At 44.8% G+C, this 24,106-nt stretch overlaps 1 long non-coding RNA gene across 3 annotated transcripts in view; it reads left to right on the top strand.

The window, feature by feature from the left end:
* LOC103664893 overlaps positions 1–22,649 on the top strand; it is a 125,229-nt gene extending 102,580 nt beyond the window's left edge. The window contains exons 4-8 of one of the 3 annotated variants that reach the window (XR_005838810.1): positions 15,743–15,857; positions 19,249–19,392; positions 20,173–20,278; positions 20,990–21,137; positions 21,754–22,649. This is a non-coding gene — a long non-coding RNA (uncharacterized LOC103664893). Of the gene's footprint in view, positions 1–15,742; positions 15,858–19,248; positions 19,393–20,172; positions 20,279–20,889; positions 21,138–21,753 lie in introns of all 3 variants that reach the window. The other 2 variants (XR_005838811.1, XR_569152.2) reach the window with 2 other exon arrangements.
* Positions 22,650–24,106: the final 1,457 nt, after the last annotated feature.

The raw sequence follows: 24,106 nt of genomic DNA, 5'->3' as shown, positions 1-24,106 counted from the left end.
TTTATTTATTTATTTATTTATTTATTTGAGAGAGAGAGAGTGTGTGTGTATGAATGGGGAGAGGGGCAGAGGGAGAGGGAGAAGCAGGGAGCCCAACACAGGGCTGGATCCCAGGACCCTGAGATCATGACCTGAGCCGAAGCGGACACTCTGCAGACTGAGCCACCCAGGAATCTAAGCAGTGGAATCATTCAGATCTTTTAGCTTTGTCCCCCGTTCCAGTCTCCCCTTTCCAGCAAGGCATGGGAGGAGATTTGCTTTCCTATGGAATTTGGCAAGTTCAAAATACTTAAATCCTTCCTGCTGTTTATACTTTTCTGATTTAGGAGAGGCTGGAAGTATTGGAAATCTGCATCCCTGTGGACTTTGCAAAACCCAACCTGTTATAGGAATTCTTGTGAATTTGTCACAGATGACAACCAGCCTGAAAAGACCAAACCTTAACTGCTTTGGAATTAACTATTTAAAGTGAATGTGTGTGTTCCCCAGGCTTATCCCAGGATCGGTTTTAGCATGTAAAAAACTGCAACTCTTACCTCAGTCTTTAAACTCGCTGACGGTATCTTCCTCCCTGGGCCTGAAAGAAAGTTTGTGAGGGAGGGAGGCACACTTGGGAAGAAGAATTTCCAATGTTTTAGACATTGTCGCTTCTCACACTTTAATGTGCATGTGAATTGATCAGTCATTAGGACAACTTGTTAAAATGCAGACTCGGATTCTTTAGGTGTAGGGTCCAAGATTACTCATTTTTTAAAAAAAGATTTATTTATTTGAGAGAGAGAGAGAGCGTGCGAGCAGGGGGAGGGGCAGAGAGAGAGAGTCTCAAGCAGACTCCCCACTGAGTGTGGAGCCTGATGCAGGGCTTGATCCCGGGACTCTGAGCCAAAATCAAGAGTCAGACACTTAACCAACTGAGCTGCCCAGGCGCCCCCAAGATTCTGCATTTTTACTAGTTTCAGTTGATGCCCGTGAGCCACAGTTGGAGACCTACCACCTGATGGGATCTCACTTCCTCATTGGCAGTGAAGGGGGGAGGGTGCCCACCCCAAGCCCACGGTGCAAAAGTTCTGGAAAATTCCTTCTGACTGCTCCCAGGCCACCAGCATTTCGCTCACTTGCAAGCCTTCTTCAGAAGTACTTAGGATAAATTAAATAATGCTGTGCTCTTTCAGGAGCCAGCGTGTGGGAGACAGGATAGAGACAGGTTACAGAAGAGAATGGGATCAGACAGATACGGAGAAAGATAAAGACAGATAGGGGCAGACAGAGAGTCCCTCCTGTAATGTCTGTCACTCTCTATCTCTTCCATTCTCTCTCTGTTTCAATTTCTTTTTTTTCCCCATCTTGTTTCCCTCACTGCTTTCTGTCTGTTGTAAGATAACAGAATCATTCCATTCAAGTTCAGAGGCATATGGGAGCTTGTAAGGAAAGCGGACTGTACTAGGAGCCAAGAAGGCAACACTGGAGCCCCAGCTCTGCCCCCAGGTGCAGCTGCGCCGGTCACTTGGGATTTCTGGGCCTCAGTTTCCTTTTCTGTAACACGAGCGAGTTTGGTGAGATGATCTCTGGACCACTTCCAGCTCTGCAGTGCTGCGATTTACAATCCGTGTCAATACGTTTATCTGTTACTTGGGGCAGATCTGTTCCACTTTCAATGTAAACGAGTTAACTGTAATGTCACCAGGGTTTCCAGGGTGCATAATTCCCATTTCTACCAGGCATGTCAGCGTGTGCTCAGGAAGCTCTTGAGTGACACCTCCATCCCCTGCATCCCCGGAGCACGCTTGTGGGAGGCGGTCTGAACGCACCACCTTCCGCATTTCTGAAAATCTGGTCTTCTGTTGGGCTTTCACATCCTTTGTTGTTCCTGCGGTTTGAAAAGATTACCATTACTATTATTCATCTCATGTGAGGGGCAGATTCTTATCTTAGAGTCCCCAGAGTCAGAAAACTCACTTGTAAGGCTTTAAAGCTTGACAGTGTGCAAACTGTTTTGTCAATGATGTCATTGTTATTTCTTGGAGAGGGGGAAGAAGGGGATGGAGTATAATGGAGGAAAGGATGGTTGGCTTGTTATCTTTCTTTCGTTTTTCCTTTAAGTTGTTTGACTTACAAGTGTAATCACCAAGACAGAATCAGATCCAAAAAAACCAAGCAGAAGGGAAAACCAAAAGAAGCCACTCAGCACTCCAGAGGATAAGACCTGTCCTCAACTCAACAGGTGACTGCAGGGAACACACTGGGGTATAAACACGGGAGGCCATCACTTCCAAAAATAGTTCTCACTGGCTTCTGTTTCTGTTCTGGGTTCTGAGCCTGTTGAGAAAATGAAACCAGTTGGGATAGGAGTTGAAGTGATTTTGGACCATTTGATAATGATGCGGAGATCACCTCAGGGAAGCAGGTGTGTTTTGAGATGGCTTCTTAGGGATGGGTGACCAACACTTACGGAGGGTCTTCCTAGGCCTGGTATTGTCAGATTCACAGGTTGGTGCCAGATCCCTTAGTCAGTAAGGGTCCCTTCCTTCACTGTGCTGGTCACAGTGAGGAACATAGGAGAGAGAGAGGAAGCCTGCGACTCATTGCCTTTGGAAGGTCCAACAGTGGTCTAACAAAGATGGCAGCCCCCATTCATTGTGCGAAGCATTCCCTTGAGTCTAGGTAACAAACTCATCACCTGCCTTGGCTGGACTTTAACCTCGATCCTTGTAGTCAAGTTACCTTTACACAGGAGCAGCTAAACATGCCAGTTGGGGTATTAGTTTCCCGGAACTAGTACTTCGGAGAATTTCAAGTACCTTTGTGGGCGTAGGAGGCTGGTACAGTACAAGTGAGGGGAGAAAACTTATAAGGAAGGGTGGGCGACACTGTTTGAGGGTAGCTTTATTGTGTTTCTCTTATTAATTTTTCCAGGAGATAACAAGGTTTTCTATGAGGTCTCCTAAGCTCGCTGGCCTTGCTGATAATGTTTCTAATGATCTCTGAATCCTCATTCAGATGTAGGCTATGTTTATTCTTCTGAAAACTCGTTTTTCCAATGGGTAGGCTTGGAAATCTGTTGGCAAAAGGTGCTGTCCTGATTTAGGTTCTTGCCCTACTGCCTTTTCTGCCGTCTATATTTAGTGAAGTGTCGAGTTGCTGTTGGTTGAATACTGATGCCTTAAGTGTAAAAACGGACGTCAAGTCAGCTTGAGCAAAGGGATGCCGCTGTCCGTCTCCGCAGCCATGTCCCTGGTCTCTGCCACCATGTCCACCTGCTGCTTCGCTTACCCTCACCCCTGGCTGGTGGGCCTTTTTCCACTCTTACCCTGTTCCAAATCAGTCTCCTCAGCTCAGCCAGAGAGATTGTTTGAATTGCAAATCAGACTGCATCACCTTCTGTTATTAAATTGCTTTAATGGCTTCTCGTTGCAATTAAAAATTTTTTAATATTATAAAAACCTATGGCTTCATTGCCCACAAGAACAGGAACGTTAACAAGAACGTTTGTCTCCTTATGCGTGGAGCCCCATCCCGCAACGTTGCCAATGCGCTATTCCGAGCCTTGTATTTAATTATTCTCCGATTTATTTAAATACAGTTTTATTTTATAAATGTATTCCTAAAAAGCGTCCTGTTAAATTTTAGATACCTTAAACATTATGGGAAGTTTATCATCCTCTGTGTTCTCTTCTGAGACTTGCATTTTTCCTTTAATAATAGGTGGCTGAGGGACGCCTGGGTGGCTCAGTTGTTACGCGTCTGCCTTTGGCTCAGGGCGTGATTCTGGAGTTCTGGGATTGAGCCCCGCATTGGGCTCCTCTGCTGGCTGCCTGCTTCTTCCTCTCCCACGCCCCCTGCTTGTGTTCCCTCTCTCGCTGGCTCTCTCTCTCTCTGTCAAATAAATAAATAAAATCTTTAAAAAAAAATAATAGGTGGCTGAAACGCCTCCATACTGTTGTAGGTAGCCGTGGTAGACTGGTTTTAACTACTTTGTAATATTCTGCTTTGCGAATAGGCCATCATTTATCTCTTCTCCAGTGGGTGAGTCTTTGGTCGCTTCCAGAGTTTTGCTAAGGGGACACTGCTGCTGAGAACGCCCGTGTACAACTTGTACAACTTCCCACTGCTTTTTTTTTTTTAAGATTATTTATTTTTTTTGAGAGAGAGAGAGCATGAGCCAGGGGAGGGGCAGAGGGAGAGAGAGAAGCCAACTCCCCACTGAGCAGGAGCAGGGAGCTCAATGTGGGGCTCAATCCCAAGATGCTGGAATCATGACCTGAGCCAAAGGCAGACGCTTAACCGGCTGAGCCACACAGGCGCCCCTTCCCACTGCTCTTAAAGACAAAATCCTCCACAGGGCCCCAGGGTCTCTGCATGGCCCGGCCCCAACCAAACTGCTCACCCTTACCTTGTTCCTCGCTCACCTCATATTCTGTCCTTCTGCCACTCCGTCCCAGGAAGAGGTCCAGTAAAGGGGAGAAGAAAGACAGAAGGGTGCATGTAAGAAATTGAAATAGGTGACCTTTCTTTTCTCCTTCCTGTCAACTTCGCCATTTCCTATAAACCCCCAATCAATCATTAATCTAACCTGGGCATATCTTACTTGATATCGTGGAACAGGAGGTCAATTCACCTCTTTTGTGTGTTTATTGCTCCTTGTATCTCCTGTATAGAGCGCTTGACCCGGTTATCGTGCTTAGCACGCTGCATTTGCGTGACTCCGCTTAACACCTGCTCTGCTACTGGACTCTGAGCTCTGAGAGCAGGACTGTCTGTTACCGGTCACAGTTGTACCGCCAGGACTAGCGTGGCACCTGGAGCAGAACAGGAGCTCCATATAGATTCTCAAATGAATAGAACAGTAATCCATAGAGGTTTAAGAGAGTGATCTGAGACCACGGAACAAGATCCACTATGCTTCTTCCTTAATCCTCTCCAGCAGGAGGTGGCAAACTTTTTTTGTAAAAGGGGCAGATAGTCAACATTTTAGACTTTGCAGGCCATGTGGTCTCTGACATTACTTAACGTTGCTGGTATCACAGAAACAGTCATAATTAATATGTAAATGAACGAACGTGGCTGTGTTTCAATAAAACTTTACAGACAATGAGACTTGAATTTCACATAATTTTAGTTTTCGTGGGTCATGAAATGTGTTCATGTGTTACAAAAATCTGATTCTTTAGATTTTTTCCCAAAACATTAAAAGCTATGAGGACCATTCTTAGCTCATGGGATGTATAAAAGCAGGTGGTGGGCCAGAATTGATCTGAGGGCTGTGGTGGGCTGACCATTGCTCTAGAGTAGCCCTGGCCCCTGGCCAGTTCAGTGACCTTGGGTCAAGGTCAACCCTTAAGCACTGTTTGTAAATTGGCAGCCGCTGGGGATGAAAGGTGAAAGAAAGTCCAGAGTTAATGCCTGCTTTAAAGAATTCAAAGATGCCTCCCCCCCTTCTTCTTCTTTTTTATTTCTTAAACTTTTCTTGAAAAGTTGTCCAATGGTTCTCCCAATCCTCAGCCCTTCCATCACCATCTTCCTCTTCCTTTGATATGAAAATTAGAATTCAGTCACTTAAAAATGCATTTAGGCACCCAAATCGCATGATAAAGACATTGTCCACCCACTCACCTTGCTGTCGCTCTCCGGGCTGATTCATTTGGCAGGAGTGAGAGACTGACCGCTGCAGTTCACCGACGCTTGGACACATCAAGGTCCCGGCCAGGCTGGCATAACACGGTCTACCTTTGTGTGGGCACCGGCGTGGATCCCCAGACATTACCTTGAAACCAGGAAAACAAAGCAAAACAAACCAAACAGAGGCTTCTGCTTTGCAATATTTGTTAATATAAAGCCATGTTGACACACTTTTTAATCTGTCAGCAGGCAAACCCTGGAAGGTAGCCCACACTGTTGGTGCGTTAACTTGTTTTTGTTCACGGAGATGGAAATATTAATTTATTGGAAGGGATGTGAATCCGTACAGCTCTGAAAAGAAAGTGGCCGTGTGCGGTCCTGGAGAGCACCATCACAGACAGGAGGGAGGAATGGAGCTATGGGGAGGGAGGGCCCCATTGACCTCTCATGGCCTGACCCACTGAAGGTGGCAGTATCTTGTGTTGACTTAACCACGTGGAAATGGTCCGCACCGTCCACCCCTGCAGGTGCGAGGGCACCAGAGATGACCCAGTTCTACCCTCTGCACTCAGAAAACTGTCCAAGTCATTTTCTGGTCTCGATCTGAAGGCTGATGGTCTTCAGGCTCCAATTTACCTCTTTTGGTGGACTGTCTCCAGATCTCTTTCGCTCACTGAGCAGAAGTTCTCCAGGGGAGTGTTAGCCCATTTCCTGGTGTAGTTCTTTGAGAGGTCACCTGGCCAAATGCTGTATATACCTGGTGACAGGTATCAGGACACCTCCCACGCCAGCCTTCTCTCTTACCTCGATTTCTGTGCTAACTGGTGTCCCTGCTTCTACTCTTGTATATATAAACTTCTGAAAGCAGAAATCAGATCCTATCATGCAGTTGCTTAAAATCCTCTAAAGGATTTCATAAAACAAAATAAAATTCAAATTTCTTAACCTGTGTTATGGGTTGAACTGTGTCCCAGGGATAGCTGTGAATACGAACTTATTTGGAAACAGCATCTTTGCAGATGATCAAGATGAGGCCAGTAGGGCGGGCCGCAGCCAACACGACCGGTGTCCTCATAAAAAGGGGAGTGTGGGTAAGAGACAGGTACGCATGGAGGGAAGACAATATGAGAACATAGGGAGAATGTCATCAACAAGCCAAAGACTGCCTAAGGCCACCAGAAGCAGGAGAAAGGCCCTAAGAAGGAACCAACCCCGTGGACACCTTGATTTTGGATTCGTAGCCTCTAGAAGCATGAAGGAATAAATTTCTGTTCTTTAAACAGGAAACCAATATGCCTGATTAAAAGCCCCTTGAACATTGTCACTGCTGACCAACTGTTGTTTAACGCTTCTCAACTGGGGCAACACTAAAGCAGGTGGGGGGAGGGGCAGATTTTTGGTAGTTAGAACCAGGTGCTTTATTGGCATTTATTGGGAGGAGAGGCCAGGGATACCAGAAATCCCTAAATGCATGGAAGAAACCCCCACAATCTGGCCACTCGTGGCCCCACTGAGAATTACTGCCCCAGACTGGCCTTCATTCAATTCCATAAACCTTCCCCTTCCCCACTAGCCTGGAGCCTTTGCATGAGCTGTTCTGTCTGCCTGGAAGGCTCCCTACTGCTCTTCATGCGGCTTACATCTCCACTTAGATGTGATCTTCTTAGACAGGCTTTCCAGATTGCAAACTCTCCGCCTGTTCACTCAGTTTCACATCAGTCTTTAAAAAATATTCCTCCATAGATATCCTTATCACCATTTGATTTTTTAAAAAAACCTATAAGGGGCAGTTGGGTGGCTCAGTTGTTTAAGTGTCTGTCTTCAGCTCAGGTCATGATCTCAGGGTCTTGGGATCAAGCCCCGCATCAGGGTCCTTGCTCAGCAGGGAGTCTCCTTCTCCTTCTCCCCCTGCCTGCCACTCCCCCTGCTTGTGCTCTCTCTCTCTCAAATAAATAAAATAAAAATCTTTAAAAAACCTATGAGATTATTTTTTGTCTCCTCTCACTGGAATATAAACTTCATGAGAGCAAGGACTGCATTTGTATGGCCAGGATCTAGAGCCGAACCTGGCACGTCGAAGGTGCTCACATTTCAGTGTTGGCTGAATCTGGAAATCCGAGAAAGCCCGGGGATCTGGAAGAGAGGAAGGAACACAGGGAAGAGATAGGGCAGGGAAGTGGTTGGGAGTTGGTGAAGCGTGGTGGGAGAGGTGAGAAGGCCCTGGTAGGGCAGAGAATTTAACAGCAGCGGCACTTTCCAGACTGTTCTTGGACCATGAAACAAGAGCGCACAGGTTCCTGGAGGAGCCATGGCTCTTTCTTCTTCTTCTTCTTCACATAGGAAGAAATACACTTGTGGAGTTCATTATCCCCAGAATTGTGGAGCCTGGAAAATAGCGCTAGCTCCTCTAAGGTTTCAGAGGGGCTCATGGGTGATGCTTGACATGTTGCCTTTTCATAGGTCATTAGGATAATGGGGACCCACGTGGGGAAAACCCAACTATCAAGTTGACATTGAGAAGGACAAGCCCACCTTCCATGGAATGCCCTCTCATGTCTCTGTGAGAGCCAGAACTGGACTGTATGGGACTTTGACTTTCCCAGTGTGGCCCTCCTTGCTCTTTAGAGGCTTACATCTTCCTTGAAAAGATATACAATATTCCACGAGCTTCTACGAAGACCTTGAAATTGAGTCATTTCGAAGGACATCCAATCATAAAAACACTGTTACGTTTTTAAGCCATTTGCAGCCTTTATTTTCCCCTTCGAAGTCCTTTGTTTTACTTAGTTTGCTTTATATAAAGTTTCCTTTTCCATCTTGCTGCACACTCAGAACTTTGGAGGCGAGAGACACTGTTCTCAACGGGGCGAGAGATGGTCCGCGTTGTAACTCTACCCTTGTTGCTAATTTGCTGGGTGACCTCTAGTGTTTTACTTAACCTTGGAAGGGCCTCAATTATTCTACAGAAAATTTGACGGAATACATTACACCACAGGGGACTGGTGATTGGTGAAAGAATGCAACAAAATATGGGAAAGCCACATTGAAGGAACTTTCTGTCTTGCTTTCCTGTTCCTTCATTTTGTTATTTCAACTCTTGCCCGAGACCCTTCCCTCCCAGGCGGCCCCTCACCTTTCTCATCACCTTTCCCTCACACACACTTCCCAGGCTTCAGTCAGTCATGTCCCAAATTCACAATTCGTGGAATATTTGAGTACCAATTGCACTCTCATTTGCTCAATATTGTCTTTAAATCAGCTGGCTGACGTTTCAATTTAAATTGGTTTCCTCGAAAAGGAAAAATGGGCATCTGTATATATAGAACGACAACCAGATCGTAAGTTTGTCAAACATATTTTCTCCAACACATGTTGTATCAGGACACGGTCGTTGAAGTTAAAAAAATAAAAACATTGGAGGAGTCTTGGCTTAAGCACCCCTTCCTCAATAACACCTTCTCCAGCACCCCACCACCACCCCCCAGACTGAGTCCGCCCCCCCACCCCACCCCCGTCTCATACACTTGTTTCCTCCTTTGTGGCACTCTTTCTACCCGCTGGTAATGACCACCGCCTGTGTGCATTCTCTGCTCCACTGTAAGCACCACGTGGGCAAGAGCCGTGTTTGTACATCGGGGCTATGCAGCATAGTCCCCAGTACCTAAAATGTATTCAAAAACATTTTGTGCAATTAGGTAAAAAGTTCATGTATGTACTGACCTAAGAGTATCTCGAGACCACTAGTAGAAAATTGCAATGCACGGCATTTTCTCTTTCTTCCATTCCCGTGCTTTAAAATTTGGGGTACCTGCCAGGTCACAGTTAACTCGTAGGGGGCTCTGGGAGACAGTTAGGGGTCTAGGCACTTCCTCTATTGGTCCAAGTTTTAAGAGTTGATAGGTGCAGGGTAAAGAGCTTAGGGCTACGGAATTCTCAAAGCTGGGAGTTCTTGGAATGTGTAAGTAACGGGTAATTGGCAACTTACTTTTCTATTCCCACAGACTTCTTCCCACATAAAGTATATTCCCACAGGGAGTGTTTTGTTGTTGTTGATCATGCCTGGGCAGTACTTAAATCTCCATAGAATCCCCAGAGGAGGCTCTAAACCTTATTTGTACCTGTTGTTCCCTTGACCTCCCACATCTGGTTCTATTCTAAGTTTCCCCAAATTTCTGAACGTCTGAGCAAGCGATCATGCAGACATTGTAGATGTCTTGGCAGGTGTCTGGTTCTGCATGGGTACTGAGTCCTTGACAGTGGTTTTCTAGAAAAATGATGTGCTCCTTATCTATTTGCTAATTCCTTCCACATATCACAAGACTTTTCTGTAAATTCCCATCAGTCTTGACAAAGTTATCTTGTAGACTTATGTAGTGATTTTGATGGCTGCACAGAGCTGTTTGTCTTGTTCAGAACTAAATTAATAACACCATGATGGCACCTTCTTTAGCACCAAACTTCTTAAACTCTCCTAATATACTAATCAGCATGTCAGTGAAATATTTTTTTTCTGGATAAAGACAAGCCTGGTGAAATGGATTAGACATTCACACGGCATTGCATAATTCAGCATGCCAGTGTGGTGCATACGATTTGCATTAATAGCCTGCATTGGAAGCGGCTGCTCATAGGTTTCTCTCATTAGGTCGAATATCGAAGATTCCAGACTGTCAATCAATTACAGTAATTTCCTTTTCCATATTTATTCCATCACTATCATTGACAGCTACCATTAAGTGATATTAATACAATACAATATCATCTTGCATTTCTACAGAGCATCTCAGGGTGCCTCATGGTTCCACTCCAGCCAAGAAATCACATTACAAAGGAAAAAGGACCCTTATTCCCTAGGTAGAAAATAGGCTGCCAACTCTCTTGGCGATGGGAGCATCTCTGGAGATGCCCCTGACTTCTGGGCATGGGTGTTTATTTTTTCATTGTCTGAAAATACCCAAGGCTGTGACTCTGGGGAGTGGGGTGGCTTGGCGGGCGGTGATGATTTACCACTCGACTACACTCCGTGCCTCCACTCGCCCTTGATTTAGGACATGTTTCCGAGGCAGGGCCAGAGGGGAGCCTCGCGGAGGAATCCAGCTTCTTAGAAGGGCAGTGTTTCCTGTATGCCACTCTTTTGCCATACGTTCTGCCTCCACACCTCCCTGCCTCGCCACCTTGCATGATCACTTGAAATGCCATTGGCCACTTTGTCTCAGAATGCAACAAAGCCCTCCTTTGCCAGACAGATTATTCACAGAGGCTAAGTTGCCAGCGTTGGGATATCCTCCCTTCTCCTTCTGTCGTTGCTGTAGTCGGGGATGATCAGAGTTTCGCTGCACAGAAGTCATCTCTGTTGTCCAAGCGTCACCAACTGAATATATGGAATTTTCCCTTGCTCGGTTTTGGGTGACACACCAGTAGGGTTTCCAGATAAATCACACGATGCCCAAGTTATATTTGAATTTCAGATAAGTGATAATTTTTTTTAGTGTAAATCTGCTCCAAATATTGCCTCGAACATATACAAATTTTCATCATTTCTCTGAAATTCAAATTGAGCTGAGCATCCTCTTTTGTTTTGTTTTCCAAATCTGGCAACCCCACCCATCAGGTGAGTCAAAGGCTTAAGAACCAAGCCAATCAAGCTACTGAGCTCCTAGGAGAAATCAAATCAAGACAGTATGTCTACATCGAGCTGAAGTATTTGCAAAGTGCTGTGCTCACAGCTGTGGGAGATGCAAAACAGTGTCAGATCTGGCGAGAAAATAGAACAGAGAGGAATGGCCACAGGCCAGAGAGAGACTTTGGTGCTAGTGCAAAAAGTTTGGCTCAAGAACTGTAAAAAAGCAAAAGAGTATTTAAAAAAATGTTTCTAGCAGTTTTCTTTATCTCTAACCTTTCGTGGTGGCTCCTTGCAAGCAGGGCTTCTGCGTCACTGCTCGGGGGAAGGCCAGAGAGGCTAGAGAAGAACATTCTCTGACACACAAGGAGGCCTGTGGGAACAGCACCTGCATTAGTCTTTTATTGCTGAGGTAAAACAAACATCATCTTGATTGACAATCGCGGAGAACCTGGGGGAGACAATCAGCAGGTATTTGTGGATTGGACGAGTGACAAATTTTTGAATAGGGAGAGCATGATGGAAGATATTTTACTAAGACTGTTTTGGAAGTGTTGGTGGGAGGACGAGGAGAATACGGCCCCTCTGAGAAGTGGGAAAAATGATCTGCTCTGGTGGGCTGCCCAGGCCTAAGTATGCACGCTGGGTAACACCTGACAGCCATCCCTTCTTGTCCCATCATCCAGCATCAGGTGGCTGAGGGTGCCTTGATCTACTCGTGATTATTGGAGCAAATTATGATTGCTCTGTTTCTTCAGAGAACTGGATGAATAATTATACACCAGGGGAGGGAAGAATGGGAAAAGCAAGAGTCAGAATTGGGGCAGAGAGAGGACAGCAGTAAAAAAAGTGACTGAAAGAAAAAGATGAGCTGGAGGGTCGTGTGTCATTCATTTTTTTTCTTGATCAATTAATATTTGTGCAGTTGGGGATAAGGAACGATGTGCCTCGTATTTTTGTCTCTGTTTCTGCAAGGCAAACTTCATTCTTATTTTTAATGACTTTCCAAGCCGCAAAGAAACTTGATCGAGTATCCAGCAGCAAGGGCAGTGCCAGGACTGGAGAACAGGTCTTTCTTGCTCCAAGACTTGTCCTGATCCACTGCCGAGGCCGCTGTCTCCCTGCTGCAAAGCTACTCTGCAAACCGCCTCTTCAGTTTCACAGATGTGCTTGTTGATGAAACCACACCGATAATCTCTTGCCTTCACGTGTGTGCCTTGTTCTTTATTTTATCGTTTGGTACAAAAAGAAACTCACAGTCTGGATTCAGCATAATCAAGTCTGCCTCTGTGATATGATTTATTTGCAAAGGGATAGAGACATAGACTCCCTTCCATCTTTTAACTTTCTTGGATGGCCAACCCTTTTGGAAAAAAAAAAGGCACTGGTAAAGAGATTATCTGGTTATTTGGTAAAATAGTTAACCATCATATTTTACAAAAAGAAGAACTCTAATCCAATGACAACCCATAGGAAGCAGCAGCAAAAGAACAATGCAAGTATGTGTGATCTTTTCAAAGACATCAAGATTTGTTTCTGGGGAGGATGGGAAGGCTTTTGAGATCTCGGGGGAGGGAAAAGGATATCAGAGCTGAAAAGGATTTTTGTGATCCTTAAAGCCGCTTGAAGGTTTGGAGGGAATGAATGAGACCAGACTCACATTATAAACCCTAGGTGATCACACTTCTCCCACAGAGCCTGCTTGGAAACCAAGAAAGAGTAAGTGACTCAAGAATTTAAAAAATTTAGTAAAAGAAGAAAGGATCCAATCTACAATCTCGCCTCCTCTCTTTCCTTCCCTTGGGCTTTGTGTCCTTAGGTTCTTAACTTATATTAAATAATGAATAGTTAATAAAAAGCTAACCGAGACCTGTGCTTTTGCCCTTGTGCTGACCTTGAAGCGGGGCTCTGCACTTCTATGTGTTTCCCTCAATGAAAGTTCACTCCACAAAGCAGATTGTACTGAAGATTTTAATCTATTCTATTTTTTTTATCTTTAATTTTTTTAAAAGATTTTATTTTTAAGTCACCTCTACACCCAACATGGGGCTCGAACTCATGACCCCTGAGATCAAGAGTCACATGCTCCATTGATTGAGTCAACTAGGCGTCCTTTTATTTTAATTCTAAGATTTTAATACCAGTGTAGTTACCATACAGTGTTATATTTGTTTGGGGGTGTAAAATGGAGTGATTTGACAATTCTGTACTTTTCTCAGCACTTGTCAAGATCAGCTGTACTGAAGATTTTATAAGGAAAACTGTAGAGGGCATTTACATCTCACAGTGCTCAAACTTCACTTCTCGATTTGTTGAGATGTCTCTTCTCAATTTTATTCTTAACTGTTGGCCTTTCTATAGTTTCTCAAAGTCCACTTGTTAGTGAGTTCTCCCTCTCCCCCACCACTCATGATTCTTTTGCAGAAAACTTTAGCTGTGTTTCTCACCTCTCTCAGTCCTTGGCAGCAGTCACCCACAGGCCCTGGGCACTCCGGTTTAGATTAGGTCTTATCAGAGCATTCCCCCTTAAAATGTACATCTTTGCTTTCTTACAAGGGATTCATGCAAACTGCTAAGAAAAATGAAGATTATCTCTGTGGTGGACATAATTTATCAGGAAACGGTATCTGGCAATGTTTACCATATGCTTTGGGTTTTAATTTTTAGGTTACTTGCTGTCTTCTTCTCCAAAGCCAGAGGTTGGACTTGGTGGCCATGGAGATAAATGGATTCCTGTCCCATCACTTTTAGAGGATGACCCTGATTCTTTGAAAGAATTCTGAGTTGCTATTTTCCCCAGTAGCTGAGAGAGAAACCGATGATTTGTTTTGTCATTTCTCCAACCCTGGGGAGTGGTCAACCATTCCCCGGTGTCTCTCGGAGGGATCATGAGCTGTGGCTTTCCTTGTGTGATAAGAATTCCTTTATGACCACACTAAATCTCAGATTCTAAGATCTGGAATCAGATTCTTAGATCTGTAGGAATTTTCAGATTTTAATATTACTGGTTGCTTATGCTCTTGGAGACACTGAAGAGTCGCCTGCATAGCGCCCTAGGGGACTCCACGATGTTTGCTCACGAGTTGTGAGCTCTTTCCTCCCCTGTGGTGATTCACCCTCCTGCAGTTTTGTGTTACTTGTACATGAACGGCACTCATTAAGGTCGTATTTTCTGATGTGAAAATCACGTTTGCTCTATACTTGCTATGCTCCAGGCTCCCAAAGATATTTGTTAAATAAATCTGGAAAGTTCGGGATATGTCATTGGGTTTTAGACCCGTGTAAGGAACACCTTCTCAGAGGTCATTGCATTTGCTGCTCATCATCTGTCTCCCTCAAAGACCTGGTTTCTGTCATCCTTCTTCTTCTGACTCACCTACCTGTGATATTCTCTGACCACCTCATCATTATTTGATTGGTGATTCTACTCAAGCCCAAGAATGTCGCCCCTTCTTTTTCAATGTACTGGTTTCTATGGTACGTCTTCCTTTCCAATATTTCTTTCTAGGTCAGACTTTTTCCCTTGTCATTCTTTCTCTCATTTGACGTATGTCACATCCTAAGGAATATCAGCCGCTACATCCATCCCCACCCCGTGCATCCTACTCCCTCCCCACCAGACCTTCCTATAGATCCTGCCACGTGCTCTTCCTCCCTCATTTCTATCTTTGTCACTCGGGGGTAAAAGTTCAGTGATCTTTTCCCCTTCTCTGTCCACTGAGTTCATTTACAACCTACAATCCAGATAGTTTCTGTTGTCAGCCTGCCTGACCCTAACCTCTACTGTTTACTCTTGCTGTCTGTCCCTTCCTCCAAATCTTCCCTGTCACCTTTCATCTCCGGAGTTGTCACTATTCACTCCAAGTTGTTTCTTTTTCCTTCTTTCTTTACTCCCTTGCACATTCTTTTTTTCCCTCTTTCTTTATTTTTTAAAATTTTGAATCATTACAGATGTGTCAAAAGTTGCAATGAGAGCAAGGAGAGCCCTGACTGGTCCCCTGCACCCTTTGCCCAGTCTCCCCAAGGTCATATCTTACATAATCAGAGTACGGCATCAGAACCAAGAAACCGACATTGGTACAATGCGTGTGAAGAGTTCTATGCCATCCTATCACATGTATAGATTCATGTAACCATCAGCATGTAGAACTCTTCTTTGACCACAGAGCCCGCCTTCATGCTACACGCTTATAATCACACTCACCCACCATCCCCAACCCCATGACAACCACTAGTCTGTTCCCCCATTCTGTGATTTTGCCATTTAGAATGTTATCTAAATGATCTTGAATAGTGTATGACCTACTGAGACTGGCTTTTTTCTCATTCAGCATAAGCCCCTAAAGTCCACCCCAGTCGTTGTGTGTATTAATAGTTGATTCCTTTTTATTCCTGAGTAGTATTCCATGACATAGATGTACATTTATCTATTGAAGGACATTTTGGTCACGTCTAGTTTTGGGCTATGATATAGTATTTTCTCTCTTTTTCATATTTTTCTTCCAGGTTGCTCCTTTTAGCAGATGTTTGCAGGAAAAGAAAACCTTTTGAAAGAGAAAGACTTACCCATTGGTTCTATTGACTAATGGAGGCGCATGGTCAACCCCGAGCGATGGACAATGTAGGTACATTGTTTTCTTTTCAGAAACAGGATTGGGTTGTTGGCATCTGGACTTACACCTTCTGTTCCAATTCTTGGTTGTCAGTAAATGAACGCCCTGTCTGAGGTGAAGGCACTGGATTTAACCTCTACAGAGGTGTTCCAATATAAATTTTGATCACAAACGACAATCAGGTTTAGTTATTTTAAGTTAGGATATTAATTTAAAATGACTATATTGTTACAAGGGCTTTGGTGCCTGTTCAGGAAAGCCAAGTTATTTCTGGCAAAATATATTGAAACTAGTGGCCTTTAGAACTCAGTACTCAAGGGAAACAGGGCAAGCTGAGTTTCAGCTGTTTGACTTGAAGGTGGGGTCACCCAGTGGCATTTGCTAAAGGAAAAAATTCGTAGGCTTATTTTCCAAATGAGTTGAAGGTTCAGTATTTTGTTAGCTCTGCATGTGTTTGAGAGGGAACTCCTGAGCATGGGTGGGTGGTTTTATCTTGGTTCTAGTAAATGAGTGGGTTTGCCTGACATTTTTGGCATGCGGTAATGAAGGTTGACATAGGGTTTCCCTTTGGTGAGTAACTTGGCTTCATTTTATGTTTGAAGATTTCACGTATTTGCATAATGTCCAAGTTGAGGTGATTAAATGGCAGAGGAATGAAGGTGTAAATATTAAAATGTTACTGGACACTTGACAGTCTTTCAGGGTAAAAAGGGATTTAATATATGTGAAATAGAAGTTTGGACTGGCGCATCAAGATTTCCTTTTCTTTTTTCTCTTCTCTTCCTTTTTTTCCTTTCTTTTCTTTATTCCTTCCTTAAAGTTCGCAGGAAATTTAAAATTTTGATACTTACAACAATAATGAGAATCTTCTCCATTTTATGAAGTTTTAGGTTTTGGCTTTGTCGGGGACATTCAGTTTTGGTTAAGACATTTATGAAAGTAAGATCCCACCCCCATCCCTCTTTCTCCCCACCCTTCGCTCCCCTAAATGTGAATGTTCCTTAACACCTGGGAAGTGATAATGCTTTCTATTCATACAAACTACCCAGAAGAACTGAAAGCACTTTGTACCCTTTATATAATGAATCCCCAGCTTCCCTCCAGGTAGGCAGAGGAAGGTGAGCTAAGATAGGCGCTGTGGATCTCTGCATTTGTGTGACAAGCTCTGAGTCACCAAAGTGAGTCAGTGGCAAGATGGAGAAGGCGCTTTCCACCCAGGCTGATGTTCTCAAGCTGGCGCTTTCGGCGTTCGTTTTTACAGTATCTCAAGGTGTCTCCAAGTGTCTCATGAGATTACTGTAAGAGTCGCAAGAAATTTGAATGACTTTTAACCCAAATAAGCAAAAGGGAAAATAAAACAACCAAAACCACCATTGGAAGATTTCTCTGGATGTGTTATAGAGGAGTCCCTTGCAGGGCAGTGTTGCAGCTCATGAAAGTTTGAGACGTGGCTCTAAATGAGGATTGACTGCAACCGCTCATGGGCCAAATCCGAGAACAAGGATGTTAAGGGTAAAGGGGAGGGGAACTCCAGTGGTCTCTTTTTCTAAAGAAGTTGCTGATCAGAGTTCTTGGGCTCTCCTTTAGTAATACTGTGAACATGAAGTAATCAGAATTCTGTATTAATCAGTCTTTCTGCACATCTGCAACGTGAGGGCTGATACTGGCAATGATGACTCAGATGTGAAACATCTTGGCTCTGAATGATCGAAAACCAAATTTCACTGGGTGTATAATGGTGTTGGTGTTCATGCTCTGCCTCCGTATTTGAATCCTGTGAAAAGTAAGAGTAGCTATGACTAGCCATGGTGACTAGTCATGGAGACCTTCTAATAAGGAAGGTCGCTCATTTGCTGGTGTTTCTGGGACATGGAGTTTCCAGTTACATCCTCCTACAGTGAGGCTTCAAAGCAGCCAACCATCCAGAGGCCTGCTGGGACCTGGCCTTTATCACACAGAACATTTCAAAGACAATGGTGGGGACCTGGGAGAGAGAGAGTGCTCAAAGCTGAGAAGTAAGACAAAGCAATGGGCACTAAGTTTACCCAGAGCCTAGTGTGTGTTAAGCACCATGCTAGGGGCTTTAATCCATGTTTTCTCATCTGTCACTGAGAAATGACAATGGACGAGTGACAGGAGTCTCACCAGGGGAGGTCTGGGGTGATGTGGTTTAGGGACAAAGCGTCAGAAGACACCGGTAGGGGCTCGGGTGATTGCACTGGCAGTTAATGGAAACTGTGAAAGTGATTGAAGTGATAGGACATAGAGCGACTCAGAAGAGCTCCAGCCAGTGGCTCCGTGATGCTCGTGAGAACCCGCATTCTCTCCCTCTCTGTGCGTGCGGTGATGAGCAGACCCTTAGGTGGCTGTCCTCATGGGCACAGGACGACCGCCAGTAGCCTTAGCGCACTCTGTCCGGAGAAGGGATTAGTGGGAAAGAACTGGCTGCTGCTACTTCTGGCAGAAAAGCTACACACTTGCTTTCCCAGGACCCTTTAGCCCTTCCATCTCGTTGGCCAGAGTGGGGGTCACGTGACCAACCTTCAGCTCTAATAAGGAGGATGGAGCTCCCCTCATAGGTTGAGACTAAGAAAGATACGCTCTGATGTAGGAACGGGATTTGTTGGCTGCATGGGCGTAAGTTGTGCTCTAATGGAAATCTCGCTTTCGGTAAAAAGGAGCAAACTCCAAGTTATATAGAAGTGAAATTGTGTTCTGTATTGGGTTTAGTTAATGAGGTAATGGTATTTAAAAAGAGACACATCAAGGATTGCCTGGGTGGCTCAGTCGGTTACGCGTCTGCCTTCCTCTCAGGTCATGACCACAGGGTTCCTGCATTGAGCCCTGTGTCGGGGGCTCTGCTCTCAGCAGGGAGTCTGCTTCTCCCTCTCCCTCTGCCACTCCCTCCCCCACCCCCCGTGCTTTCTCTCAAATAAATAAATAAAATCTAAAAGAATAAAATAAAATAAGATAATAAAAAGAGATACATCAAAAAGATAAGACAATTTCTGCTTTTACTGGGGAAAACATAATTATCTGAACCGTCCTCTCAAACTTCACTCTTAAGCTTCAGACATATTTCAAACTGCTTAGCAGACATCTAGCCCTGGTAGGCCTCAGGTACCTTGCATTCAACATGTTAAAAATGGTACCTGTCATCTCTTTGTCCCACCTCAACAAACGTGCTCTTACCACTGGTTTCTCTGGTTTATTCAGTGATATCATCATTTGCATAGGCACCTAAGCAACTCACTGTGCCCCTACATGCCAGGTTGTCTTGGAAGTTCTTTCCCATAAAGGGATGAAGCTTAGTTGGCAAAGTGAAAGTTGATATAAATCTATCTGGTATCACTTAGAGGCATGTTTCAAGACGTCTATGATGACCTGTCTTTAATTTAGGTTTCATTTCAACTGCAGCACCTAGAATGTGTGACATCAAGTCAGCAAGTGTCTTGTATTTTTCTTCCGGGGCAAACATTTGAGTATGAAGGAGGCCGCTGACACTAAGGACACGCATCGGGCTGAATGGGGAGGAGAACCAAGGTTCGTTCAAGGTGTGGCAAGATTGCTTGGGGCACAGGTGCTCATGAGTGTCAGGGAACTTTGGAAGTTTTCTGCAGGGGACGTGGTTTTGCCTGATCACGCCACAAACGTCACACCTCAGGGTGTGAATAGAAAAATTTAAAACTCTGTTAGCTGGCTTGAGTCAATCTTAAACACATGCTTTTCCAACTAGGCACCACCTCAGCTCACCAGACAGGTGCCTCACAGGAAAACAAAGGGAGTTGAAGTTTGGCCTCCTCTGGTGTATAGCCCAGACCTTACGGCGTCAGAGTATGTGTTCTTTGCTGTGTTGGTTTGCTAGGGCTGCCAGGACCAATCACCACAAACTGGCTTAAACAACAGAAATTTATTATCTCATGGTTCTGGAGGCTGGAAGTCTGAAACCAAGGTGTCTGGAGGCCTTAGGGGAGATGCCTAGAAATCCTTCCTCACCTTTTCCAGCTCCTCTTCTAGCTTCTAGTAACTTCATGTGTTCCTTGGCTTGTGGCTGTTGAACTCAATGTCTGCCTCTGTCTTCACATGGCCTTCTTCTCCCTATGTCTCCATGTGTTCTCCTTTTCTGTCTCTCATAAGGACACTTGTCCTTGGATTAGGGCCCTCCAGACAATCCAGGGTGAGCTCATCTCAAAATCTTTAACAGAATTACACCTGCAAAGACCATTTCCCCAAATAAGGTTACATTCACAAGTTCTGGAATATGAACACATTTTTTGGGAGGCCACCACTCAGCCCACTACAATGGTCTCATTTTTTTCTCAGATGGAGGGTATGGAGATACTTGACAAGGGTGGAACTGCCTGTCATAAGTTCTTGGCTTCCAAATCCAAGGATTGGTATCATCACCAACATGAACTGTTTCAGAAAGGTGAGTCTCAGATATCAGAAATGCGAGGCTGTATCCCTCAGAATCCTCTTATTTCTTATTTTATTTATTGCCCAAGGAGCGGTCCATGTGTGAGAAAGAGCTTCTGAGAGATGCCAGCTAGTGACAATCAAGTTCTTTAGATTGTATCTTCTCAATGTTCTCTGAGTCTACTGTACCCCTTCCTTAATGCCACCACTGCCTTATCAAATCCCCATCATTTCTCATCTGGATTATGTTTTACTTCGCCTCATTCTCTCCAGCTTCCTTTCTCCATACTGCTGCCTGATGAGCTGCCTGAAATGCCAATCTGGCATACTCGCCTGGTGCTAATCGATTGTGTTTGTCTCTGTAGAGCCATCCTTGTTTACCCTGCCTTCTTCCTCCAAAGCTCCTTTGCCCTCTGGCTTCTGGTAGGGTTTGGCCAATGGGGGCAAGGTGAGAGGAGGTGGGAGAGGTGGGAGCAATGAGAGGGGTCCTTTCTCTCCGTAACTCCTTCCCAGGAGGTCATTGCACAATGCCCCCCTGAGCTGAGGCTCACTGGTCCCAACAGATGGATTCTCACATGGCTCTCTTCCAAGTCTCAATAACTGTTTCTCCCCTCACCCATCCAGGCCTAAGAATGCCACCAGGACCCCTTGTGGTTTCCCTACCCCGTGTCCACACCTTTGAACGTAATCTTGTTGTGAACTCTTCTTCAATGACTGATTTCAGTGTTTCTTGCCTGGACCATGACTGATACAGCCGTGCTGTAGGCATGTCACCGACTCTTCCTTGCTCAGAGGACAAAGCAACATTCCACAGCAGGGGAACAGGACTCCAGGTTTCCACCTCTTGACGCACACATTGCACCCCCACATAGGTGGGTTTATGGTTCCCTGAACATTTGGTGTTCTTTTCCCTCTTGGAGATTTCTGTAAGTGATGATTTCATTCCTGCCTTACCTGCCTGGACATTATCTTTGCCATCTTTCAAGACTGCTCAAGTGTCCCCTGTTGATTTTTTTCTCACTTTCCTAGGCGGCGTGTGTTGCTTCCTCCTCTGCATTCCCACGTCACGTTATCTGTGTGCCCAAGAAAGTGCTTATTGCTGCTGCAAGGATTCACTCCTGTGTCTCTTTTCCAACCAACCTTGGAAAATCCCGACTGTATTCTGTTTTTCATTGTTCTCCAAATACCTGCTGTTGTCCCCGGCCGGCTTAATAAACATTTTTTGAATGACTGCATTTGTTTTATGGACGATATTACTACTTGCTCTGTTCATATACACAAGATTGCTGCAATAAATTACCACTTGGATCTGTGCAGCTGTGTACATTGTCTTCTGTTTTGATGACTACTGCTTTGGCTTTTCCTTGTGACCACTGTGAGAGACGGGTCAATGGGAGGTAAATTCCTCTCTGTCACCTAAATTGTTGGTGGCAGAACTATGCCAAGAATCTAGACTTCCTGATCTGAGTTTGTTTGTCTTTTCGTTAGACCATTCTGCCTCTTGAGATGCCGGATTAGAACAACAACAACAAAACCAGAAGCAGGCTCGATGAGCGATCCCTCCCCCGACGGCCACTTCAGATGGAATACAACTCAAGCTGCCGTAGAGATAACGCCACGTGATTACAAACACATGTCAGGAAGGCTGTGCAGAGAGCTGGTTGACCTAACAAACGGAACTGGTCACATTAACTCACTTCCTGTTGCTTGAGAATTATGTCTGACGTTGACTCCAGAGACCACTGGCAGAACATACAGTTGGATTAAAATGAGGGTACGGACATCAAAAAGAAGTATTCTGGGACCCTGGGGAAGGGCTGGCAACCAATTATGGAAAGGAATGGGTGGTTCCTGTAATTCAAACCATATCCCATGAGAAAGTAATTTATAGGCAGCAGCACAAATAAAGATAAATTTGAGAGCATTTGGGACAATTTCTGTGTCAATGGAAGGCTCAAAGTTTCTTCCTTCTGTCTGCCTTCGGGGAGAAGCAGTATGTGGAAAGCAGAGCTAATAAAGTAGTTTGCTCGGGAGGAACATTTGCAGAGATACCATCGGAGAATTTCAGCGGGAAAAGGAACCTTAGAAGTCATCCGATGCTAGGCTTTGGATGTTTGGATCTTTTCCAACAGGAAGGAAAAAACGAAATTTGAATACTCGGAGTGGTTGAGGGTCAGGACGGACTCAGCTTTAGAGGGGACATTTAGGCATTGCCTCACATGCTCTTTGCAATCTTGATAGTGTCAGAGCGTTCCTGTGATCCTGTGGGTCCGTGTCAGAACCCCGCAATCAGCCTTCGGGTAACCGAAGCACACTTTCGTCGCTTGGCTCTCTTCCCCCTGCTCTTCATTCAAGACCAAGCGACGAGTTAGCAGAAAATAAAATACGTTTCTGTGCATCCAGTGTCACTTAAACTTTTTCAGTCTTCAAATGTTTTTATCTTTTAACCCAACGATTCCCTTATTGGGAATTTATCTTCAGGATGTAATAAAAGTTATAGACCAAGATCCAGAAAGAAATCTTCCCGTCCGATAATAAGGAAAGCGTTAGTTAAATCCAATTAATAGACTTCTATGTGATTATTTAAATCATGTGTTTGAAAAACATTTAATGACATGAAGCTACTTATGATATAAATCCTAAGACAAGATAAAAACTGTACCTGTGGTATAATCTGTCTGATTTTTTTCAAAGCCCTTTTCTCCCTGCCCCAATACATATATCTATAAATAGAAAAATACCAAAAGGAAAACCATCAAAATGTTAATTATGGTTATCTCTGGGTGGTGGGATTATGAGATTATTTTATTTTTCCCTTTGTACTTAATCCATTTCCCAAACTCATAGTAAATCAGGAAGAAAAAAAAAACCCTATAAACAATATTGAAAATCCTTCTCTGGCTTTTCCCTTATTTCTAAGATAAAATCCAGACTCTTTAGCACAGCAAATGGGCTTCTTTATGAGCTGGCTGCCCGCTTTCCTGGCTCATTTTTCCCGTCTCCTCTCCTTAGGTCCTGCCTTCCAACATGCCTTATGAGTCTGCTGAATTCCTGATGGTTTTCCAAATGTGCGATGCTTTCTGAAGGTTCCTTGCCTTGACACATTGCTCTTCTCTCTGCCCAGAACACTGTTCTTTCCGTGTGGGTATTTGTGTGCTCTAAAACTCAGCTCGGATCTCTTCTCTTCTGGAAAAGCTCCTGGTGTGGATGCCCTGGTAGGCTGCTCCAGCTCCCCTTTAGGTCTGAGGTGCTCATTCCCCCAGCATGGGGGCGGGGGGAGGTGTTGCCTCATGCCGGCTCACAGATGGCCCATGGGGCAGCCTTGCCTGAGGTCACGCCCCTCCCTCCTGGGGGATGGCCATGTCTAAAGAGTGGTCCATGCAAGGCACAGCTCTGAAAGGCTATCCCAGCTTTCTGTCTCCCTGAGGGGTCAGCCAAAGCCCCTTGGGCAACCGCATCATGGGCAAACTGCTTTCTCAGCTCATCCTGCTTCTCTCTCTCCCTTGTAAGCAAGTCCTCTCCAGGAAGCCTGGGTCTGTTTCTTGCGGAACCCAATGAGAACCCCTCCTGTGATCCCTTACCTCACTCCCTAGGTTAGAGCCCCATTCTCTGGGCTCCTCCACTGACTTTATCTGTACTTGAGCACTTCTCTCCTTGTTGTATTGCCACCGACCATGGTTCTAGTGTCTCTTCCACTTGACCAGGATCTCCCTGAGCGTAGGGGGTGGTGTCTCATTTCCCAGTGTGCGCAGCACCTGTCGCAGCACCTGGCTCCTAGCACCTGGTGAATGAGTACCTGTGAAAGGGAAGCACATAGTAGAGAGAATAACAGGCAGAAAAA

This window comes from Ursus maritimus, unplaced genomic scaffold, assembly GCF_017311325.1.
Source record: "Ursus maritimus isolate PB19 unplaced genomic scaffold, ASM1731132v1 scaffold_30, whole genome shotgun sequence".
In the NCBI taxonomy this organism is placed as follows: Eukaryota; Metazoa; Chordata; class Mammalia; order Carnivora; family Ursidae; genus Ursus; species Ursus maritimus.
The sequence above is the reverse complement of the archived record's forward strand: the minus strand, read 5'-3'. Positions and strand labels throughout refer to the sequence as shown.